A 6,434-nucleotide genomic window follows, 5' to 3' on the forward strand; every position below is an offset into this window, starting at 1 on the left:
GGACTCTAGAGCCCGGGACAGTGTGCTCACAGAAGAGAGAAGCTGAGTGCCGAGGCCTAGGGCTGCCATCCTGGCACTCCGGGAAGCTGAGGCAGGAGGATCACAAGTAGGGTTCCAGCACTGATAACTTAACAACTTAGCTAGACCCTGCCTCAAACAGAAAATACAAACAGAATTCTCATTCTTAGGGGTTGCTGTCAGAAGTTCACTAAGACAGCTCTGGCGAAGCACAGACCCCAAGGTTATCTGGGTTTAATGGCTCGGGAAGCTAACACCATGGAGAGCTACTGATGGAGACAGACCCTTGGAACCTTGTAGCACCGGGAGAGTGTTTGTGTTAGGAAGTCACAGCACGTGTGTGTGTGTGTGTGTGTGTGTGTGTGTGTGTTTGGATAACAGGTGTGCACCACTAGCCCAGCAGGGATAAGGTACTCTCAAGGTTTTTATCATCCTTCAAGAAGAGCCCGAGAGCTGGAGATTATACATCACATTCCCAGCACCCCAAAAATCAGTCACTCAAAAAAGTGCATGCGGTATAGAATAGCATCATGAGCTACAGACTCAGAGCACCTGGCTACAAATCCAGGCACTGTCAACCTCTGACTGCACACGGTGGACAAGTCTTTAACCCTTTCTGGGTCTCAGTTTCCTTATCTGTAAAATGGGAAAGTAATGGAGCCAGAGCCGCTGGGTTCCTGTAAAGAGCAGGGCACGGACCAGAGAGCCAGATGGCCTCAGTTTAAATCCCAGCTCTGAGCTGGGTGTGACAGTACATACCTGTAACACCAGCGCTCTCAGAAGCCAAAGCAGGAGAATGCCAATTTTGTGTGCAGCCTAAATTCAAGAACAGCCTGTGTAATTCAGTGACTTAATGAGACCCTGTCTCAAAGATAAAAAGTGTTTCAGAAGGCTGGAGATATAAATCACTGTGAAGACCCTGGGCTCCACCCCTGCCTAGGTTCAGTGTTGATCCCTTGCCAGGCAGGTGCAAGGCCCTGCGTTCCATGCCCAGCACCACAAAAGAAAGGGAAACAAACCCCAGCTCTGCCCCCTCCTAGCTGTGTGACCTCTGGCAAATTACTTAACTTCTCTGGGCCCCCAGTTCATTTTCCACGGGCAGTGACAATGCAAGGACATGCCTCCGAGGACTGTCCTGAAGGTTAGAAAATGTCAAGACTCACATCTGCCGGAGGAAGGGTTGCCACTGTTATCACAGGTGTGGAAGCTCTTACACACCGGACCTAGAGGTTTGAAGGAGACAGGAGCTGGGTTGAAAAGGGTGGCGCAGGCAGAGGAGGAACTGTGAGGGGGAAGTGGCACTGGAATGGGAAAGAATGGCATGACTCTTACAGAAGGTGCTGTTTCATAATTTCAGGCTGGGCTTTTGTCAAGTTCCCCCACTCCGCCCCCAGGGACGTGGGTTCCAGCTCTCTCCCGCTCTGCCCCGCGTCCCCGCTCAGGTCATTGTACCTGTGTTTGTCACGGACCCTGTACACCTCCCTCTCTCCTTCATTTCCATCCATCCTTTCATCCAGTTACCCCACTGTCCCTCAAACCTTCTTCTCCTCCTCCTCTTCTTCCTCCCTCACCTTCCCTTCCTTTTTCCCTCCATCACTTCTCCCTTATTTCCTTCCTTTGTTTTATTTTTGTGATGACACTATTAAATTAGAAGTCACATACCATAGAATTCACTCCTTCCTCGTGGTACTGCGGATGCAACCCAGGGCCTTTGCACCCAGACTTTTATTTTATTTTCTACTGTGAGACAAGGTGTTGCTAAGCTGCCCAGGAGGGCTGGAAATTGGGATCTTTCAGCCTCAGCTCCCGTGGTGCTGGGATGACAGGCGTGTGCCACGTTTAAAGTGTACCACCCGCTGCTTTTTAGTGTGGTCACTGTTGTGTCTCTGTCACCACACTGAGTTGTAGAGCATTTCCATCCTTCTCCAAAGACACCCTGTGTTCACCAGCAGTGCTTCCCTGGTACCCCTCCCTCCACGCTGATGGTCAACATCATGACTTACCTTAGCTGGACTGTGGGTGCCAGGTGTTTGGTCAGACTTTGTGTGTGTGTGTGTGTGTGTGTGTGTGTGTGTGTGTGTGGTGATTCTGTGTGAGATGAACATTTGGATGTTGGGCTTGTCACTGGACTGGTACCGACAAGGTCCCCCAAAGAGGAGAAACCTCAAGTCAGCCCATGGAGTAGATTTATGGACTCTTGTCATCGAAAAAGTACATTCTTTCAAGATGTATCAGTGACAGGTGTAGACAGTTCAGTTTAGGGGGCTGGGAATTTAGCTCAGCGGCACAGCGCCTGCCTGGCAAGCGCAAGGTCGTGAATTCGATTCCCAGTACTGGAAAAAAAAAAAAAAAGAAAAGAAAAGAAAAGAAAAGAAAAGAAAAGAAAAGAAAAGAAAAGAAAAGAAAAAACCAAAGACAGTTCAGTTTAGTTTAGTTTTGTGCAGAACTTGAAGTTGAACCCAGGGATGCTGAACTGAGCTGCATCTTCAGCACTTTTCTTCTTTAATTTTAAGAAAGGGTCTCATTGCCTAGGCTAGGCACAGACTTATGATCCTCCTGCCCCAGCCTCCCAGAGTGTTGGGATGACGGATGCACCAGAGAACCTGGCTCATAGGCAGGTTTATTAGGCAGAGCTGTAAAAGAAGGAGGAATAGGGAAGAACTCCAGCTGGAGCATCTGGAGGGGCTCACAGCATAAGGGTTCAGACTGGCGAGGCTTTATGGATCAGCTAAGTGAGCAGGGTTGGGTCAGTCATTATCTCAGTTCTGGTTTCATAACTCCAAGGAATCCTCATGGCTTGATGGGCAGCTAGGTTCCCATAAGATGCATAAAGGAATGCTAAACCTGTTCATTATGACAGGCTCAGAACTATCAAATAGAGCTTCAAGGAAAATCCAGCAGCATTCTAACAGATGCCCAAGGAGACCATCTACAACTGTACTAACCTAGACTTTAAATCCAGGGAGGGTCAATTACCCTGGGCCCACACTTCATGCGTGAATCAGCTCCAGATATCAAGAGATAGTACCAAAAGCCCTGACAGGCCTTCAAACAGGGGTGAACTGAGTATGCTTTCTTGGTCCTACATGCACATTTGGAAGAAGAGGAGACTTGTGACCTGCCACCAGTTGCCAATGAAACAAGGACCAGAGATCCTCAACCTCCTGGAAGCAATAAACCTCTCAAGGAATGGAATAGTCATCTGCTGCTAGGGCCACCAACCTCCTTAGATCTTGTGTCCCAGGGAAACTCAAGGGCAGATTGGGCTGCCAAGTGGGACAGCCTCCAGAACAACCCCAAACCATCAACAGCACTTCCCACAGTCCCATTCCAAAATCTTAACTTGAAACTACAGTATTCTAGGGAAGAGCTTCAAATGATTCATGGTGGTATATGGGACCCCACCCTATTCTTACCACATTGGGTATGATGACAAGTCATCCTGTCTACATGATGCCTTCCACCTAGGGTGGGGAGCCAGTGCTATGATGGCCCATGAGCGTTTCATAACATCCAGAGTCCACAACATTGGGTATGCATAGATACTATTTTGGGTGTGTAGAGGTCTTCTCTGCCAGGTCATAATGAGCTCTGAAGGGATCAAAGGCTTTCACAAGGAAGTAACTTCTCAACCTGGGCTAGATAGGTCCACCCAAAGTGATAATGGGCCCTCTTCCACATTCCAAATTAGGTGAGGAGTTTGCCAAGGATCTGAGCATGAAATACTATCTCCATGCTGCCCAGCAGCCCCAGTCCTCCAAAAACGTAGAGCAGACGGACCAAGCCCTTAACCCAACCTTAGCTGAACTTTACCAAGAAACCTACACTAAGTGGATTCACCAACTCCCAATTTCCCTGATATGGCTTCATGTAGCCCCTAAGTTGGGGCTCAAGCCCAGTGTATCTGAGATGGGTTTATGAGAGACTCAGACCTGATCATGGCCCTGAAACTTCTCAACTGATCCAATATGTCACCCATTTAGGACAATTTCAACAGGCTCTCCTAGCTTATAGCAACAAAATTCTTCCCCTCCCAGGGAAAAACCTTTCATGCCCACCCCAAATAAAACCAGGAAATTAGGTCCTAGTTAAAACTGGTAAAGAAGCTAGGCCCCAACAGCAGCTCCTTCCTAAGTGGAGAGGCATCTACCAGGTCTCTTGACCATTCCTCAGCCATTAAGCTCCAGGGTGTAGAGAGTTCAATCCATTTCTCAGGGATCAAGGCTGCTTCACCACCTTCCTTACCGATAGAGGCCCCATCACACAAGACTGACCAATAGCAGGTAGTAGACTTCAAGTTGTTCTTCAAAAGAAAACCATCTGCATATAGATAAGTAATCACATACTAGGCTCTAATACAAGATGGGCCTCCATTTTCCTGGTTGTGGATCTTGGTCACATGGCTTTGGTTCCAGCTTTGCTCAGTCCTCTTCTTCCTTGGAATCATCAGGATAATCGCCAGATACCCACAGCACAGACCCTAGAGAAGCCACACTATTCAAACCTAGTGTTTGGTCTGCCCCCAAAATATCTGAAATAATCAAAGTGAGCTATCCCTTGGTGTACTGCTGATAGATGTGTGGGAGTGGGAAACGATTATTGAAGAGATGCTGGGATACTCCCACACCTTATACAATGACACCATCAGTGGTGAGGTGGGAGGAGGACCCTGACCCCAGATCCCTTGCTGGAAAATTTCCCCATCAGGAAAAATCTATGAAGCCTCAGGATGGGTCTTGTCTTTACTCCTCAAGTTAGCTTCTTGCTTCTCCTAGTGACTCTCCTTAGGCACACTATATGTTTTGAACACTTTTCTCTGTGGTTCCACAATCTCATTGATCAGAAGATTAAGGCCTCAGCTGAGCTATAGGATGTCACAGCAGAGGTTCTCTTATGTCCTGGGTCCTCACTGATCTTGGAGGGGTAGGGCCAAAATATTGGCTATCCTCTTAGCCCATCTATCTCTTTAAATTTTTGGTCTACAAACCTCAGTTGTTGAACATCCAGAAGAGATTAATGACATTACATTGTAATGGAGGCAGTAAGCTTAATATTACTATATAATATCAAACATCTTAGAACATAAAATGGAAGCATTACTGTCTAACAACCATGGATAATCTAATATTTGAGTCCCTACAGAATGTAACAAACAGCAGTTACATATTTTACACAGATATTTAAAAATCAAAACCAAATAGAACATTGAAACATGACAATCATGATGACACTTTGTAACATACTTTTTTTTTTTTAAATAAAAGGAGGAAAATATTAACAGACAGACAACACTTTACAAAATAGCAAAGGAACAGTACAGACAGTATGGAGTTACAAACAAAGTGGTAGGGAATTAACAATGCTTGTTGTATTGCATATTGATACCTTCAAAGTGGTTTCTCATGAAAACAGATATAGACATGCAAAGCTAATCAACCAAGGACTCATTGACAGTTTATTTCAGCAAAGAAATACAAGACAGTAGAACAGCCATGTTAACTATCCTGCAGTAACATACTTAAATTTTCATTTTGACATAACATAAAGCTTGTAATCAATCATCTCTACCTAATACATAAGAAACCTTTACCTAACTAGTTGACCTTTAATAAGATATACATCACATAAGTTTTTTGTTAAAGGCAGAGAGGTCTGAATCTGAAAGAAAAGGCAATCCCCAGAAGCAATCCTTGCTTTACATTTTGGAAGACGCGTCATGAATTTTAATACACCTACACCATGAATTTTAATACACCATGAGATTAACAGTAATGAATTGTCATACATGTGTGGAAACCTTTATTTCTTAATTTAGTTTTGTTCCAAGCACATCTTTTGTGGGAAGACCTTATCATATTTTTTCAAGAGAACTTTACCTTCTCACCTTGACCAATTATTGGGGTTGTCTCTCATAAGACTATGGAGATCATTGGGGGCTCCTTATTAATGAACAAAGGCGGGTCACTCCTGTACTCACTAGCTCGAGCTCTGTCCAATAATCTCTCCCAAGCCTAAGGCATTTTTGTTTAATTATCTTAATTCTTTGATGACCTATTAGAAAACCAAATTCTACATCATTTTGACCAGCTGGTAACCCAGATGAAAGCATGCCTTTAAGTCTATAACCTCAATTGTACTAAGAACAAATGATCTAAAAGTGCAAAAGACAAAAGGAAAAGAGAAAAAGTTATTGAGCTCAAATTTTAAAAAGCAACTGTTCATGGATATGACAAACAAACAAATAACAAGTACAGAGGCTAATAGATTGGACAAGCAGACAAACATCTTACAAAACCAGTGTACTCGAGCATACTTTTGACCAAATTGAATTATACTAACTCTTTTACAATTTTAGGAATTTGTAACTAAAGTCAGATTTTGTTGTTAAGGCACTGACAGAGTTTTCTTACAAGAAG

This window comes from Chinchilla lanigera, unplaced genomic scaffold, assembly GCF_000276665.1.
Source record: "Chinchilla lanigera isolate Chin_1 unplaced genomic scaffold, ChiLan1.0 scaffold00094, whole genome shotgun sequence".
In the NCBI taxonomy this organism is placed as follows: domain Eukaryota; kingdom Metazoa; phylum Chordata; class Mammalia; order Rodentia; family Chinchillidae; genus Chinchilla; species Chinchilla lanigera.